Source organism: Pararge aegeria, chromosome 4, assembly GCF_905163445.1.
Source record: "Pararge aegeria chromosome 4, ilParAegt1.1, whole genome shotgun sequence".
NCBI classification, from domain to species: domain Eukaryota; kingdom Metazoa; phylum Arthropoda; class Insecta; order Lepidoptera; family Nymphalidae; genus Pararge; species Pararge aegeria.
The window spans coordinates 20,006,859-20,025,926 of record NC_053183.1 but is presented as its reverse complement, the minus strand read 5'-3'; the positions used below and the strand labels follow the sequence as shown (position 1 = coordinate 20,025,926).

At 34.8% G+C, this 19,068-nt stretch overlaps 1 protein-coding gene across 1 annotated transcript in view; it reads right to left on the bottom strand.

Moving 5' to 3' along the window:
- LOC120637824 (neuroligin-4, Y-linked) overlaps window positions 1-18,832 on the bottom strand; it is a 172,908-nt gene extending 154,076 nt beyond the window's left edge. The window contains exon 1 of the mRNA XM_039909851.1: window positions 18,659-18,832. The gene's annotated coding sequence lies outside the window, so the exon portion shown is untranslated. The remainder of the gene's footprint in view (window positions 1-18,658) is intronic.
- Between the last annotated feature and the right edge of the window lie 236 nt (window positions 18,833-19,068).

The following is a 19,068-nucleotide window of genomic DNA, read 5'->3' as shown; positions in this document are numbered from 1 at the left end:
TTTATTAACGATAGGCCAGCGTTTGTCGACAATCATGCCCGTTAGAAAGCAATGATGAGGTCTAGGTTGGAGCACGCTTGCCTAGAAAAAGCCTACTCACTCTTGCCTTGAAGGTACTCAAATTATACGTGGCAGGAAACACAGTTGCCGGGAGGGCGTTCCACATCTTAGCGGCACGTATCATCGTAATCTGTGGATTCTATACGATATCGTATCGCATGTCTTTGTCGTTATGGAGGTAACTAGTCTTGGCCAGCCTACATAGCCTCCCAGTTACAAACCATAGCAGAAAAAAATTGATATTAAAAATTTCCCCTTGCCCCCTCTAAGAAGCACCCGGTACTTCCCACTTATAAAACCACAGCGCGTGGTATGCGCTGTGGTTTTATTAGTGTGCCAAGGAAAGGAAAACCTCCTCTTTTTTATAGGTTGAGCAAACTGGTAGCAACCCTTGTTTTAACGCGCAGTGACCGGAAAAAAGGTTCTATTATCAAGTAACAGGTTGTTAGGTGAATGTTTGTTTCCAATTGTTCTGTGTCTTTCCCTTTGTTGTGTCAAAGATCCGTTTATCTTTTTACAATATGTCCGTACATGTACACAGGCACTCTTGTTATCTTATAATTTCTAGACTGTTTTGCGAAATGTCTGTTTTTCCACGCCTGGCGATATAAAGTAACCAGTAGACCACTTTATGCAACGTTATCGTTATACCTAACTGAAAAATTGTTTTAAAGTTATCTACCTTAAAATTCAAACTTCAATCATGGTGCAGCCTTGCTGACGGACAGATACATAACATACAATTTAAAGACTGCTTAGTGCTTATATTAGAAATACTTAAGTATCCTACTAATATAAACAATGTAAAAGTGTGGATGTTTGTTACTCAATCAGGCAAAAACGGTTGAACGGATTTGTATAAAATTTGCCATGCATGTAGCCTATGACATGGAAAAGAACACAGGCTATCTTTTATCCCGATTCCTTAAGTAGTTCCCGATTATTAATTTTAATTGTTAACGGGGAAAGGCGCATGCACAGCTCTGAAATTTGGTATGCATGTCACAATGGAAAAGAAGGAAATAGTTCCCGTCGTAAGATTAAAAAAGGTTAACGAGCATTGCTTCAGACCTAATTCTGAAGTTCACGCAGACGAAGTCGCGGGCAGAAGCTTGTTTTAAATTATAATAAGTTCATGGACTTCACCTGTAAGTCTTTGGAATGAGCAATCGGATTGAGTATCTGTTTATTTATTATTATTTTTCCAGTTCTCCAATCGGCACTGGACTAGCTTGGTAGACTAAGGCCTTAATCCTTCTTATGTATAGAAGACACGTGCTCTGCTTCAGTAAAGGGTGTATACAATGATGATGTTGATATCCATATTTAATAATGCTACAAATATTATGAGTCATAACAAAAAAATCCTAGTGAAACCAAATAGCAAGGTCGTACGGACGTAGAATAGATGGAACGAGAAGAAGTTGCCCCAGGTTAAAATCGTTAGAAATAGATATTATATTATTATTTTTATATAATAGACTAAGCAACTTTCGCTGATGCGTCTAAATCGTTTCTTGCGCTCTTTGTCTTTTTGATGTTTATCCAGTCTATTCTTAAACTGATTCAGTGATTCTGCAGTCACTACATCTTCAGGCAAGGCATTCCACATTTGTATAACTCTATTGCTGATACAGTGCTTGGAAGGATTAGACGATGCCTGCTGATATTCAAGTTTGAGACCATAGCTCCTTAATCTGGGGTTACTCTTTTTTTAAATACTAAATAATAAAATCTAATCGAGTTTAACAGTAGTTTTGGTTATAGTTGTAACATTATTTCAATTCACTTAAACATACGATCGTATGAGCGGTTCGTGCGCATTATTCAACACACGATATTTTTAAAAGCTCAACCCGTCACTTCACACGGTTCTAGCAATAAATTGAAGGCTGTGTTTGCGTTAAAAGCGGCACATCCGCGCGCCTCCATTAGCGACTCTAAGTGTCCCCCTTTCCCCGGATCTGCCACCAAACCGGGTTAATAGTATTTTGTCCCGGGCACGGTGTTGACGGCGAAAATCTAATGGGAAATGAACTACACACAGGGTTCACAGATTTTGTGCCTGTCACACTTATACAAGTGGCTTAAAAAAAATTACGGCGTTTAAGAATTGGTTATTTCTATTTTTTGCTGTTATGTGTGGTGTTGGTAGATCAGAATACACGAGTTACTATTCCCCCTCATCAGGGGGTTTCGTACGAGGTGATTTAGATAATACATCTGGGAACGGACAGCAACGTCCTCTGTGCTGTTAGTATCTCTTAATTTGATCACCAACACCGTGTGTCCAGCGTTTTTTGCCCTTGGTCCAGCAGTGGACTGTTTTACGCTATGGATGTGTACTCCACTATAATTTGGCTCTTGACTGTAACTCACCAATATAAGTTAAGGGTGCAGTCTAAAATGGTGGCGGGCTAATCGATATAAATAGCAGACTGTATTTTCTACCTTTCATAAAGTTCAAAAAACCTCACTTCTCTGGTTCTACTACTTCCTGAAATTTTAGTGGCATATGTTGTGTACATATGAATAAAGGAATGAATATACTTTTATTGCACACCACAAAAAGTATATAGAAGAAAAAGAAAAGTATAACAAAACAAACGTATACAATTTGGCAGCCTTATCGCTACATAGCGATAAGTATCATACAATTTAATATCATTTTTCTTTATTGATCAAGAAAAACACAATGCAAATTTAAGTCGAAGACAGAAATAACTGTTAGAGAATGCTTAGTTTACTGTTATGATAAAATGCATATATATAGCTGAAGAGTTTATTTGTTTACTTGAACGTGATGATCTCAGGAAATACTGGTTCGATTTGAAAAATTCTCACAGTGTTGGATAGCCCATTTATCGCAGTAGGCTATATTACATCACGTTTAGATAAATATGAGCAAATCACCATTTAAGAATGTTTAAAAATCGAGATTATTTTTTTACATTTCAGAGCTAACGCTGCTTGCGATGTGTTAACAGTTAAAGTTTCGTTAAAATCATTCAAGACAAAGTTATTCTCCTTTAAAATGTCTAAAAAAAATCCACAACAGTATACGACTATAGTGTCTCGAGAGACCGCTAATACGAGTATATATTAAAGTTAAAAGTAATAAATAAATTTTATCATACGTGTATCATGAAAAAAAATATTGAATTGATATTTAGGTAACTTAAATTTAATTCATACTCTAAATACCAAAGAAATAGCCCTTATATGAGAGAAAAGCAGGTATTTTTTTCATTTTTAGGCAGCCTATGTAGAACAGGAGGTCGCTCCAGTTTCTCTCAGTATAAAAGATGTCTTTCTATGCAGCCTATATGGATCATGTGCTTACATTTCGACAATGCTCCTCTATTCGGAATGGGACTTTCTAGTCGGGTAGGCCAAAATGTCTTGTCATTTATTTTGTGAATGGCTTGATTTCTAACCAACATTTGAAAAAGGTAAGAGTTTTCAATTTCTCTGCATTTTCTGCATTTTTAAGGTTGCTTCAGAAAAACCTACCGAAAAGATATATAATAATTTTTAAACAAGCTTTTTTTATGTATACTTCATATTATGAATTGGTAAAGTGTGTGAGGTTGTAGGGGGAAACCTCTGGATCTACTGAACCGATTTCGAAAATTCCTACACCAATAGAAAGCCACATAATTTGGAAGTTATATTTTAACCTGAAAAATTAAATGACTTTTTCGTGGTAGTCGCTTTTGCAAACTCAGTCGGAAAAAACGAGTGAACGACACCATTTTTTACGAACTGTTACAGGATGCGTTGCTGAAGTCTTCTTAAAAAAAAAGATTTATAAATGTTACAAATAAAATATAATGTGAAAAGAGATTAACAAAAGAAAATAACTATTAGAACGTGAATAACCGGCACCACCGTGTCTTATTAATGCTTCCTTCAGGCTGGCTGAAAAGTAACCTTTAAGGTATTTATAAATATGTGTATATATATAAGGTCTCCGGAGTGAAAGGGCTTAATACATCGTCATTTATATGGGTAGCATTGGAAAGGTACCACAACGCTGCTATAACGATGAGAGATATAAGATTGAATTCTAGAGAAAAGTTGTGATAACGACTAAGGCACCGGGAGGTATCTTTGCATCTTTCGAGTCCAAGACTGAAGTGTATCGATAATGCAGTCATATTTATATCAAACTACCCACCAACTATACCCACAACAATATAATGAACATTAGTGGTTAATCGAATATAATTGAAATTGTTTCTTGATAACTATTTATTAATTAAATCATAATTGGATCTGGTGGATACGACAATATTTCTAGGTATAATGTTAGATGCTAAACTTCAATGGGGCCCACATATAAATAATTTAACGAACAGACTTAGTTCTGCAGCATACGCGGTTAGACTTGTGTATTTTAGTTTTTTTCACAGCATTATGTCCTATGGAATTTTATTATGGGGTAATGCTGCTGATATCGATTCTATTTTCGTCCTGCAGAAAAGGGCTGTTCGTGCGATATATAAAATGGGCCCAAGAGAGTCAATAAGCGATAAATTTAAAGAAGTTATAATAATTACGGTGAATAGTCAGTACATATTTAAAAGTGTAATTGATGTCCATAATATAACAAAATTTAAAAAGAAAATGGACTGTAACAATATTAATATTAGGAGCAAAAATAAACTCGTTGTGCAGTTTACTAGGCTACACAAAATTGCAAATTCATTCAAGGGTTCATTGTATATTATTTTATAATAAATTACCAAATAAAATCTTTGAGATGTCTCTCAATAAGTTCAAAGTTACTAAAAACCGTAAGCTTACAGAAAAACCCTATTATAATATTAAGGATTACTTGAACGATAAAAAAGATGTGAAAAGCAATTCACACCCAAGTGTGAATTGCTCTAGCTTCAATTGCTCAGCTTAATATAAATAAACTGTGTGATGGTGACAACAAAAAAAAAAAAATTACCCAGCTAAGTTTGTTGTGGGCTCTTCTTAGACCAGGGCACGTTTGGAACCCTCGTAGCTTTAGGTTTAAGTTGGCGTACGATAGCGTTGGCGACATACAGCGGGAAATAAGTTTTACTAGAGAAATTAATAACTTCATGCAAAAAAATGTTTAATTAAATTCCTTTTAAATATATTCGCTTGAAAAATGGCTCTTATGCCACCGTTACCAAATACAGGCCGCATTATAAGTATATCTGGCATAATCGAAATTACAGCGGGGAAATAAGTTTTACTAGAGAAATAAATAACTTCATGCAATAAAATGTTGAATTAAATTCCTTTTAAATATATTCGCGGGAAAAATTGCGCTTATGCCACCGTTGTGAAACTATAAAGTTACAAACTGTGCGTTAAAATATCACCGTTACTTAGTGCCTCGTAACATTGTGCGGTAACATTTTCAACGCTTGGGGTGCCTCTAAATCTGCGTGGCAATATTTTTATCGCACTACCCACAAATTATGTGCGGTATAATTTGTTATTCCAGTAACCAAAACAGTATAACTAGGGGGTATATAGTTCTTGTAATGTATGACCATTGAATTAAAATACCTATGTATTCTAATAAAGAAAAAAAAATATTTGTATGTAATGTGTACAAAACTAATGGACCGATCTTTAAACATATTCTTCAACCCGTTCCTTCATCTTTCCTAACGCCAAAGGTCGTCTGGAAGAGATCGTTTTACTGATAAGACCGCCTTTGCACGCCCAATTTCATTTCTAAGTTTCTTCTGTATATGTGTTTACTTTGTATAAAATGTGTTTCAATAATGTTTTCGAATAAACACTTTTGACTATAAAAAGCAAAATTTTCAGCATGTAGCGTTATGCGATATTTTACTTCAGTAATGAAAAGATAACATCCCGAATTGATGATATTTGTAAAGCAAGCCAGAAGGAATAAATAGATCTAACGAATTTCCTTATCCGCGTGAATCATTGAATTCCATACATAGATAGACAGAAGAAGTCTTTATTCCACAAAATACACATCAGAAAATATTAAATTAGCAAATAAAAAGCTCTCTTGCTGGCCCGCTTTAAGCAATTTACTCTAGACAACTCTCGATGAAAAAAATACGTAAATAGATATAGAAACGCAGAAATATTGTTTATTCTTTAAAGGCAATATTATTAAACCGATACATATATAGTAAATAAGCAACAATACCCCGTCAAAAATAAATAAAAAAGTTAAAAATTCTAATAAAGTAATTTTAGTAAGAACTTACTCTTCTTAAGAGCGTGTTTATTTGGCATATTTTTATAATGACAAATTAAACAAAGTTTGTGTTAAATCTATGGCGCTCGATCGCGTTACACATCACTAAAGTCGAGTAGCAAGTTTAGGTTTACAAAAACGCGGCGTTAAAGTATATCATTACATTAGTTGATGCGGGTAAAACCAATGGTAACGGACAGTATAAACCATCCCCTACAGCGAAAACACAGTATAAACCATCCCCTATAAAAAACCCATCGCCTACAGCTCTAGCTTGAAGTTCAGCGTACCTACTAATATAATAAAATACAAAGACGTAAAATTATATATCACCACAATGAGCCATTATTTTATAGCTATTATAGACCAAATGGTGTTATAAAGTTCCTTTATATGGCAAATAGTGTTGTAAAGGTGTATAAAAGGCGCAATTCAGAAGCGCACGCCCTTTTCCGTAGCAGTAAATGTAGTTAATGTTTGCATAAAAGCTATGGGCCCGACCGCCTCCATTAGCTGTTGATGTCCCCACTGTCGCCCTCTGCACACCCCACTACTGTTATAAATTAACCAGATTATAATTATGGCTGTCATTGCAAGTGTCATTTATATTTTTAAACGGATGCCAAATAAAGGAAATTAGCTGTTTTCAGGATTCAAATTAGCGCAGATAATATACTCTCACAATTACGATTTCAAACAAAAATATACGCAAACTAACTAAGAAAACGTAAAACTTAATTTTTACCATCTAAAACTAGAACCAATTATGGAAAGAAAAGCATACTGTGTGAGGGAGTTCTGTCGTACAATAATTTACCTGAGATAATCGTTAACACTAAAAGTTTACCAATATTTAAAAAACTTGTTATTGAACATGTACAAAATACCGATCAGTTAAGTTAATGTGACCTCTTTCCTATAAAACGATTTGTATTATCGCTCGCTAACTTTTTCTTTAACCACCCGCAAAAATATTTACTTTTAAATAATATGTTTGTTTGTTTGTTTGTACATTTGTAAAGCACTTTGAGATTTTGTATCTACTAATTTTAAAATATTATTGTATTCTCGACGTAAGTGAACTATTGTGTTCTTTTTGAGAAATAAATGTCTTTAAGCCGAAATTCAAAATTCAAATATCATTTACATATTTCAAGTAGGCCTAGTTTATAAGCACTTTTGAAACGTCAAGTCAATCTGTTTGATGATCCTACCACCGTTTCAGAAGGCAGATTCTACCGAGATGGGCCGGGAAGAAACTCAGCAGATTACTCTTTTCCAACATAATCTTGCAGTTCAACAATCTTTGCAATTTTGAATCTATAACTATCTTGTGAGAGATTCATCTTTAAGTTTGTATTTATGTACAAATGTTTGTTTCACCACTACTTCTACTTCGATGATCGACAACCGTGCGTTTTATACTAGTTAGTATCATGTCGTGTCATGAATCGTCAATATTTTGAGCCATTTCAACTGACTTACATTCCTGAGGACCTGTTTGGCGCAAAAGTGAGCGCTGTTTATTTAAGTTGGAGGTCCAGGGGTTAGGGAGGGTCTAACGTTAGCCCGCTACCATCTTAGTCTGGGGCTAACTTGTGGTTGAATAAAAAAAAAAAATTGTGGCCCTAGTGGCTTAGTACCATTAAGAGGGGGAGGGGGGGGGGGGCGTAATTTAATCTGCCATAGCACACGGCACACGTATACGCTCTTAACCAAAAATTAAAATCACGTTAAAATGTTCCAATTTAACTCCGGCAGACATGTTGAAGTGATGTTAAATGGAGTTGCACGCTTTGTAGTAACATCATAGTAACATATTAACAAGTTTGTGAGTACCTGCTCTAACTCTCTAACAACGAAAACTTTGTTACGATTATTATATTGTAACAGCATTGTTTGTGTTATGTTAACTATAAAATAATAATTATTGACTTATAATTCATCAGAATCTTTACTTTTACATTGTTATACAAAGTGTAAATGAAAACCGAAAAATTACTTCACAGGCTTTAGAAGTACATTATTGACTGTACCTGACTTATCTGTGAAACCGAAACGCTAATAGTTTTGGAGTAAACCGCTTTTTACTGAAAAAAATTAGATACATCCCTAGCATCGCATGCAAAATTATAATCAAGTGATTACTTTCAATTTATTAGGTATGTTTCGAGTGGCGTAGGTATTATACGCATGTCGGTCTTTTATATATTAATAAAGTCATGCGGAACTTCAGTTTATCATACAAGGTAAAGTGGCAGGCAATGAAAAAAATTTACGGCAATGGTTTGGAAAGAGCACTAAATCCTTATTTAGAGCAGGGGTGTCGAAGTCCAAGTGATGAAGAAGAAGTAAAAATTTAGAATGTTTTGAATTAGTTTGTACGGAAAAAAAAATTGCGTCTTTTCATTTAATTTTTTTACAGGGTGATTCCTTATCAAATGTACTTATGCACCCTTCAACAGTTTTTACGCGTGGCCTACACTGAACATGTCACTGAACATGTGCGTAGCCAAACTACACGGATAGATCTTTTTAGTATAATTTGATTTTGCTTAGACTTAACAAACATGAAATACTTAATATAGTCATAAAATTATGTGTTTGCCACAAATCTGTCTAGTTTTGACATGAACGTCCATTTCAAATATTTAATCTACCCGTAATCCATCGATTTTACAGTATATTTTTTGACCATATTTTTTATCCATTAAATTTTTAAGAATTAACAAATTTGCTACGTAATTTAATAACAGATAACCGATAAATTAATTATAGAAAACAGACGTGAGTAAATCTGAGCAAAATTTGCTCGCTTCACTAAGGATATAAATATAACCGGTAAATAACATATTTACCTGTTACATTTATTTCTACCGCAGCAACTACTTGCTTAATGTCTACATATATTGCCTACCCAGTATTCCAAAATATTATATGGGGTAAAAATGGGAAGTTGGATTACATTGATCACAGCGGTACCCATAGTGTTCGAATGATCCCAATCACAAACACCGCACGGATCAATAATGTTTTATGCACAAAGTCTGTATTAGGGTCGTATAAATAATGGAGAGCCATCCACTACAGAATCCATTCGGTTGCCACTCCATCGGGATTTGGTCCATCACATTCGTTTCACACGAACCAAATTGATTAACGTTCCACACCGAATTTTACTAAGCTCACAAAAAAATAATACCTTGTTTGAATAGAAATAATTGGCTTTTATGTATTCCGTGAACGAATAAAATAATTGCAGTTGTCAATAATTTTCAATTTTTTTTTTGTAAATGTCCTATTAATATTTGAATATCACTAGTTGTTGGCTGTGACAACTTTAACGTTCGTTTTGGTTTTTTAAAAATCTACTGAAAAGCGGTTGTTTTTACGGGATAGTATTTTATATCCTTGCCTTCTAGGCTACTGTTTTCAGAAAGAAGGTCTTGGGCTCCAAATCGGGGTAGTCTTAGACTGACACTGATATCACTCTTATCTGATCCCTGGTGCAACGATTAGCGCTGTGAATTTCTGTAGGCGGTCGCGAGTTCAATTTCCGCCAGGGATATTTGGGAATTTATAATTTCTAAATTCTATCCGGTCTAGACTGGTGTGAGGCTTTGGCCGTGGCTAGTTACCAACCTACTGACAAAGACATGCCGCTAAGCAAGTGTTCCGGTGCGATGTCGCGTAGAATTCGATTAGGGGTATAACTAACATACGCCCTAACAGATTAGCACGCTACCATCTTCATAGACTGCATTTACACTTACCACCTGGTAAGATTGCAGTCCAGGGCTCACGTAAAGTGAAATAAAAAACGAAAATTCTGTTACATTTTTTGTTTTACATTTTATTGAGCGAATGACGTGAGAGTTAAATTGCAAATGCCTATTTGGTGCAATCAACCTGAGTTTCCGTCTGCTACGTTGTCAAATGGTTCCGTCAAAAATAAAAATTCATGTCATAATCACCAAATAACGTCTCTTGTTGCTGTTTCTCTTTTATAGGGATTTCCATACGCAAGGAGTACTTGGATACAAGGTGCACAAAAAACAGGTTCGCTTCAAAATAAGGACTTTTAGGAGTACATCGTAATTCATGATACTCATTCACTGCCCCTACAACTAAACGTAAAACTTTCAAGTTCATTAACATCTTTATAACGGTTAAAATACCTCCCTTGAATAATAAATGTTCAAAATTCTTCATTAAGAGTAGAATACTTGAAAGTAGGTCGGGAAGATCACTCGCCAATTATAACATTCTATTTTCATCGTTTAGCACACTCAAGTTTGATTTAATTTTTTCACCTTGCTATTAAAAACCAGCTAAGAAACTTCCTTATCCCGAAGTGGTTTTAGCTAGCGCATATTTTGTAAAAGATTTTATTTTAATTTTCATATTGCAGAATTATTTTAAATTTCATAGAATTGTTCTCTAATATCTTACTAAATACATGTAGGTAAGGTATTCCTTATTTCAAAAGACTTTGCATTACTGGTTTTTTACAACAACTCTTTCAACTGTTCGGAGTCGCAATGTTGTCAATTTCGCTATACAAAAATCTCTTACTTAATCTAAGCTAACATGTAAATAGCACTATTCCTTTCCAGTAGACACAGAGTGAAAAGAACGTACTACTGTTAAACCTGCATATTTAATTTTACTTTACTTTTAGGTTTTCATTTAAAGAGTTAATTATACTATTTTTCGTCAACAATTCACCAGATGATATCCTTAAGATGTCTCTCAATAAGATCAAAGTTTATATAAAACATAAGCTTATAGAAAAATCGTATTTTATATTAGGGATACCATGTATGATAAAAAAATTAAAAATGTAAACTTATATTATCAAAATTAAGCTTAATTTGCTATACTCCGCGAAAAGCACACTACAATATTCAAACAAACGTATAAACAATAAAGTGTAAACAATTGACGTTGAAAAAGAGCAACTGCTGAGTTTCTTGCCGGCTTCTTCTCGGTAAAATCTGCCTTCCAAACCGGTGGTAGAGTCACTACAAACAGACAGACTTGACGTTTCAAAATTGCTTATATTAGGCCTACTTGAAATAAATGAATTTAGAATTTTTAAAAGCGTATACTCAATAATATTTCGCAGGCGATATGCAGATGATAATAATTTTTGACCATTTCTTGTAAGTCGACTGAAATACAGCAACTATGTGCGAACTAAGCTTTAGTTCATAAAATCGGTCGCCGTGCTCGTTTTCGGGGCGCTTCGGTTAGTCTGGTTTAATAAACAAGCACGAAAAGCGACTCAATATTATTACTTGTTAAATTGTAGTTAATTTTCTTCGGTACAAACCCTAAGCCTTTAAGGCGTTGTTATAAGAAAATACTTGGGTCTTTATTAAGTAAAATTGGAGGTAAGCACTCCTGAGCTTTATAAAAGCGGCGAAAGCCTCTTGCTAAAGTGCTCCGACCCTTTTCTAATAAGAGGATCCTAATAATTGAAACCTCATATTGAATTCAGTTCTATTCTTCTATCTAGATACAACTTCCGTAAAGTGTATAATAGTAATAACTCTACAACATAGGCTATTTCACCGGGTGTTAAGTGATATTTATAATTAAATAAATAAATATATTACGACATTACACACATCGCCATCTAGCGCCAAAGTAAGCGTAGCTTATTTATTTATTGTTACTAGGTACACAAAACAGGTAATAACTAAAAGTAGATCTAAATATAAGTAATAACAAGTTTTGTTCTAAGCAACAACACAAAGTATTTGTACACAACTTGTGCAGATTGGTGTACTCCACACACCTTTGAGAAAAGTATCTAGAACTCTCAAGTATGCAGGTTTCCTTACGATATGAAGCAAATGATATGCTAATTACTTAAAACGCACATAACCTCGAAAAGTTAGAGGCGCGTGCTGGCATTAGTAACTCGGCCCCTCGAAAGTGAAGTAGAATTCATACCGAAAGCGCTATCACCGCTTGTATAAAAATAAAAATTCATATTTAAATTGCTTAAATCAAAACGCACATAACTCTAAAATAAAATAGCTGTAGCTATTTAATTTACCAATTTAATTTTTGGGTGGTGGTATTTGGGTGTTTTACAGCCTCAAACACCCAAAATCACACAAAAAAGTGCCCAGTCATTTTCAACAAAATGGTGGCAATCAAACTAACGCCTAACTCAAATACCATACCTATCTAGTGAGTCGCAGGTAACAAATAAAAATAAAAATCGTATATAACGCGTTCAACAGAGGGTAAGAAAAAGTTTTTTATACCATCACATTTTTCATGCCGAGAGAGTTGAACTGATTTTTAAACTAAAACATATACTATACCTTCGAGCTTGTAACATGCTGCGACTGAAACTTTTGTTTGCATTATTTCATTATCGTTATCAGGCTACTTATGTCTCAGTGCTGGTGACAAACTTACTGTTTTATAGAAAAGAGGATTAAAGCGCACGAACCCACCACGCTGCTTTAATGAAGGTTGGTCATAACAGTTTTAAACATCATCCACAGCCTATTAACGTTCCATTTCTGGATAAGGGTTTAGGTTGTATTACGTGTATAAAATTAGAGCTACTATCTTTCTCATCGTGAGGAAACCAGTATGTTTTTTCATTGTTTTCCTTTTCCAAAGCAAGTTTAAACAATCAACAAGTAATAATTTATAATATATATAATAGTTATAGGTCTCCCATTATCTAAAAGACATATAAACCTTATAATTGAATAGCCAACATATTATGAAGAACATGTCTTAGTCTTAAGTAAGAACTATAACAGAAAAATAGATCGACCTTTTTAAAAGAAATAAGTTTAGAATGGGGAAAAAATAATGAATGGAATGTTGAACTGAACTTCATGGTTCAAGTAGCGAGTTAGAACTATTAATTAATAGGTAGGTAGTACATGTATTTTATGAAGTCAACCCATTCGTCCACCCTTCTGGGATTTCTCCCCTAACATTCGTTAAAAACTTATTTCCGGAAACCGAAAAACATGCGTGTGCTATATAAGTAGTTATGTATTTTATATATATATGGATTATTGAAAGTAATCGTAAAGACTAGGTGTGGGTACGCTTTTCCTAAAAATATATTTATTCCTCCTTCGAAGGTTAACCTTAACAGATAAAAAAGGTTGGGAATGAATTGTTCAAACACAGTAGTTTTTATTTTTGTGACATTCGTGCCAATTCTTATGTTAGTTAAACCTCTTAACCAAGTTGTGTGTAAAAAAAACACAAATAAAACGTTCTCTTATAGAATTATTAAGTAACCAAGCAGATTGATTATCATCATCATCATATCTACCCATTACCAACCCACAGGGCACGGGTCTCCTCCCAAAATGAGAACGGGATATGGCCGTAGTGCCAACGCTGGCCTAATTCGGATTGGTGGACTCCACACACCTTAGAGATCATTATAGAGAACTCTCAGGCATGCAGGTTTTCTCATAATGATTTTCTCCACCGTTGAAGCAAGTGATATTTCAATTACTTAAAACGAATGTAACATAGAAAAGTTAGAGGTGCGTGCTGGGATTCGAACTCGGCCCCCAAAAGTGAATTCGAACTCCCACCCTTTATATAACTATATTTCTGTAACTACTTTTTTTCTTTGGTGTACAATAAAAGTGTATTCATTCATTCATTCATTCATTCACCCTTATAGCTAGACCTATCTGTGAAACCGATAACCAAATAGCTATTAAATAAATCACTGCCATAGTAGTTTACTGAAATAAATCAGACACAGCCCTAACAACACATGCAAAATTAAAATCATGTGACTCCTGCCACTTTGCTTTCCGAACCGGTGGTAGAGTCACACAAACATGCATATTGCATACTTGACGTTTCAAAAGTGCTTATAAAGTAGGCCTACTTGAAATAAATGAATTTGAATTTGAATTTGAATACGCGTCGCGTAGCGTAGGTACTATGCACGTGTCGTTCCTTTATCTTCAATAGGGTTGTCATAAGTAAGCACTTAGAATGTTTTAATATTTTTACAGGGTTAATAAAAGACGCAGGACTGAGGTAACAAATATAAAGAAACAATCGGAATTGAAAACCTTGGTTACATAATATTGGTGGCAAACAGAATTGGACTAAAGGGCCTTGAGGACATCTGAGCATAATTATTAAGGTCCAGATATCTCTAGGGCCCAATTGATTCGTTAACACTTCTCGGTATCAGCTTATATCTGCAAGGGTAATGCAGATAATAGAACCCGTAAGCAAACAAAATACCCTCCATCCCCGACTCCGATAAGTTTGGTTAAATCTTTAATGAAATAAACCTACGCTTTTTAATCCACATCGGTATGCCCTGTGATTTTCCCGGATTAAGGCCGCTCTCTCAAAAAGGGTTACAAATTAAAGCAAAATTTTGCGGTATCTATAGAGCAGATAAATAGATAAATTCTTTACTGCACACAATTAAAAGACAAATAAAACAATATAATGAGAACGACCTCTATAAAAACTAAATTAAAAATGCGCAAAGACTATCTTATCACTTTAAGGAGTTAAGTAAGTAATTGTACAAAAAACATATATGCGGGGAAATAATTTTGTTATTGTAAATATTTCTAATGATATATAATAACAGCCTAGTTAGGATTTTAGCTTCCCCTGCGAGGAGACCTAATTCGATCTCTGGGACGCACCTCTATGCGCAATTAAATATTTATGCTTTGCTTTAACGGTGAAAGAAAACATCGTTAAGAAACCTGCACACCTGAGAATTCTCCATAACGTTCTCAAAGGCGTGTTAAGTATATCACTCCGCACTTGGCTAGCGTGATGGACTACGGGCTAAACTCCGGCTGAACCAATTTCAATGTGTTTGACGGCCGGCTGGCGCAGTGCAGCGTTCCTGCTTTCTGAGTCCAAGGTTGTGGGTTCGATTCCCACAACTAGAAAATGTTAGTGTAATGAACATAAGTGTTTTTCAGTGTCTGGGTATTTATCTGTATATTATAAGTTTTTATGTATATTATTCATAAAAATATTCATCAGTCATCTTAGTACCCATAACACAAGCTACGCTTACTTTGGGGCTAGATGGCGATGTGTATTTTGTCGTAGTATATTTATTTTATTTATTATTATTGTGGATTTTTGTTGAGTGGGAATTTCCATTTCAGATTAGTTTCAATATAATATGGTACCAAGATGGTATAAAGCACACCAGCTTAGCTATCTCCAATTTTAAAATGTAATATAATAAACCTTTTCTTCACACATTGTCGTAGTTAAAGTATCTATCTATGAATCCCTAAGACTTCTGATACAAAAAGGTTTTTTCTACCAAGGGAATATTAAATAAAATATACTAAGACAATACAAACATCGCCATCTAGTCCCAAAGTAAACGTAGCCTGTGTTATGGGTACTCAGATAACTGATGAATAAGTTTATGAATAATATATATAAATACTTATAATATATAGCTAAACACCCAGACACTGAAAAACATGGACATACATTAAATTATGATGTCTTGTCGGAATATCCGCGAGTCCTTAAGGTTGTAGGCATATTTCATAACTGTCAAGGGAAATGAAAAACGCGAAGCTTTACTGAGAAATACTTTATTACCTTTTTCGGCATTTTGCTAAAATATACCCTTTGTTTTATCAAAATGAAGCAAGCATTGTATATTTTATTTTCAAGTCATTAAAATGACATTTGCAATAATCGCGCTGGTCTAGTGGTAAACGCGATTCGATTCCCATGTCTGGCTTTGATGTTGGATTGTTGAGTATTAGGTTCTACTGCTAAAACTACTCAGTAATATTGTGACAATAATAATTTAAGCACACCAACTTGCATTGTAGTAGTGTGGTGAGTTGATGAAAGAGGAGGTTCTTTTCCAGGAGTGGGATGTTAATAATCTGATGATAGAATAAACGGTGATAGCCCAGTGGGTAGGACTTCCACGTTACTTTTTCCGGGGGCGAGTTCGCATCCCGGCACGCACATTTAACTTATCTAAGTTATGTGCATTTTTAGCAATTAAAATATCACTTAAAATATTACATGCATCGGACGCTTAGACCCGTAGCCTCTGTGGTTTCCACTTGATTTAACCTGCCTCCTAATTATTTATCTTTTCTGACAATGCCGATTGATGAACTTCTTAACGACAAGAGTGCTTGGAAGTAAAACTGTAAAGTGATGTTAAAAAAAGAGCAATCTGCTGAGTATCTACTGAAAATCTTGCCGGCCCTTTCTGGCAGAATCAGGCTTCCAAACCGGCAGTAGAGACACTAAAAACAGACTGACTTCTCGTTCCAAAAGTGCGTTTGGAATCCTCGTTGCAAACGCGTCCTGGTCTAAGAAGAAGCCCAGAACAAATGAACCGGGGTTTTGTTTTGTTATCAACATCTCACACTGTCATTCTAACGAACAACAATCATTCACACCTAGCTTTTTAATCGTTTACTTTATACTATTTATAATAGGACTTTTGTATAAGTTACCGTTTAAAACATTTTAAAGGACGTCTCCAACTGGTTGTTTATTGTAAAATAGTATGCAATATACTATGAATGAATTACTAATTTGATGCAGTAGTTTCTTTTCTAGAAATATATTTGTAAACATACATTTACATACATTCTATTACAAGACAGAAGTTAGAAACGCATTCTTTCAGAGGCCGGATTATTAAATTTCATGCGAGTATCCGTATTTTCATTACACTCCGGTGATAGCCCAGTGGCTAGGACCTTGATTTAACTTTCGGGGGCTGAGTTCGAATCCCAGCACGTACCTCTAACTTTTCTTAGTTATGTGCGTTTAAAGTAATTAAAATATCACTGAAACGTTGAAGGAAAACATCTTAAGGAAACCAGCATGCCTGAGAGTTCTACAAAATGTTCTCAAATATGTGTGAAAGATAAAAAACGATTTTCCTACAAAAAGGTAGGTTATATAGTTGCACTTCCTCAAACTGAATAGTTTTTGCTACAAGTTAAGTTTTGTCTTAGTTACTAGTTATTTATCTAAGTGATCAAATCAGAAATTAGGAGATCCGTAGAAGAGTTACCAACGAGTTGTGTAGCTGAAGTGGCAATGGGCGGGGCATATAGCTCAACTGATGAACGCTGGGGTCCAAAAAAGACTCCACAGAGATCGAGAGACGACATAGAACGAGTCGCAAAGCGGTACAAAACCATAGCGAGTGGATATGCTATCAAAAGCCTGTGGACATCTCATGGAAGATGATAAAAATAAGTTAAGAAGTTGGTTTTGTTTGTGTGTTTTTTCTTACATGCCACTAGCAGTTACCTCTAAACTGTGATCTTACCTGGTGGTAAGGAATGAAGCAAGTCTAAGATGGTACCGGGCTAATCTGTATTGGTTTCGGCAGTTATATTTAACCCAGTACTGATCGTTTTCACGCGGCAACGTACATCAACGCAAGTTTGCTTGAAGGCACCTTTTGTTATATTGTTTTAAAAAATTTAGCTCATGGCACTGAGGATAACGTCAAAATTGAAGCGATACCCCATACATTCAAATCTCTCTCTTTCAGACACTTTGACGTTCTGTTCGAACAAAGTAACATACATACAAATATATATACATATATTATATCTATATACATGAAGACTGAAATCATGTCACTTTTTTTATTTTTAGCAGAATGTTATAATAATCATTTCCTAAATGGGAGTTCGTTTTTTAAGCACTATGAGCAAATCAGTGTTTCTATATATCTCTTTCATGACAGAAAGAATTTTCCTAGTCAGTATGACATTAATATGATTGTAATTGGAGTAAGGTAATTTCACTGACCTAATACCAGGTAATTCAGATGTTGATAAGAAAGATGAGAATAAAAGGAGAATGCAGTGAATTCAGTGAATTTATGGAACTAAAAATATTCGTTGATATTTCAACGTTATATTAAAAGCAGTTTTTTTAATTTTAACACCAATTTTTGCATTTTAAAGAGGTTTACGTTGCTAAAATATTCACATTTTTCACATTAAAATTGTGTTTTGTTTCATTGTTTTGGGCATTTCATAACCCAGTTTTGCATCTGTGATAGCCAAGGTAGATCGAACCCTAGTGACATTTGTTTTTAACACTCTGTTTAATTCATAAAATTATCTTCGGGTCATTTAAATATAACCCCATAATATAACCCCTTAGGTACCAAATTCCTTTTTTTATAATATGCTGAGGTAACCTACACAAGCGAGATTTATGTAATACGTGAGGCTTTGTAGCATTAGCTCAGATCTTTCTCAAAAATAGGTTTGATACTTAGTCAAAATGTACGATATAACACACATGCACCTATGAATAACATAATATAATGTACACACGTCAACTCACCATTACGAAACTGGAGTCTCTCGCAATAGTCTTGCACACACAGAACACGAATACTCCATTGCACTGCACACACAAACACACAAACACTGTGTCACATAACAAAAACTCACTGTACTTATTCGAATTCCGAAAATGTATTCGTCGGGAGAACCCGGGCGCGGTCGGGATACAACACGTCAGTTCACCCCACTGATGCCGTTTGAGGGATTGCCCCTTCTGCGCATGTCTTGCCGCGCAACCTCGTGCTCAGAACATTTAATATGGTAGACGGAAGCTTAACAAATTTACACGGACATTTGTCAAATAGATCGCTGCGTTTCTATGACACTCGTAGGTAACTGAAAAAAAAAATGGTTTTGTTTATGTTTTGAAATTAAGTTATCTAAAAACAGTCAAATTTTATCCTAGAA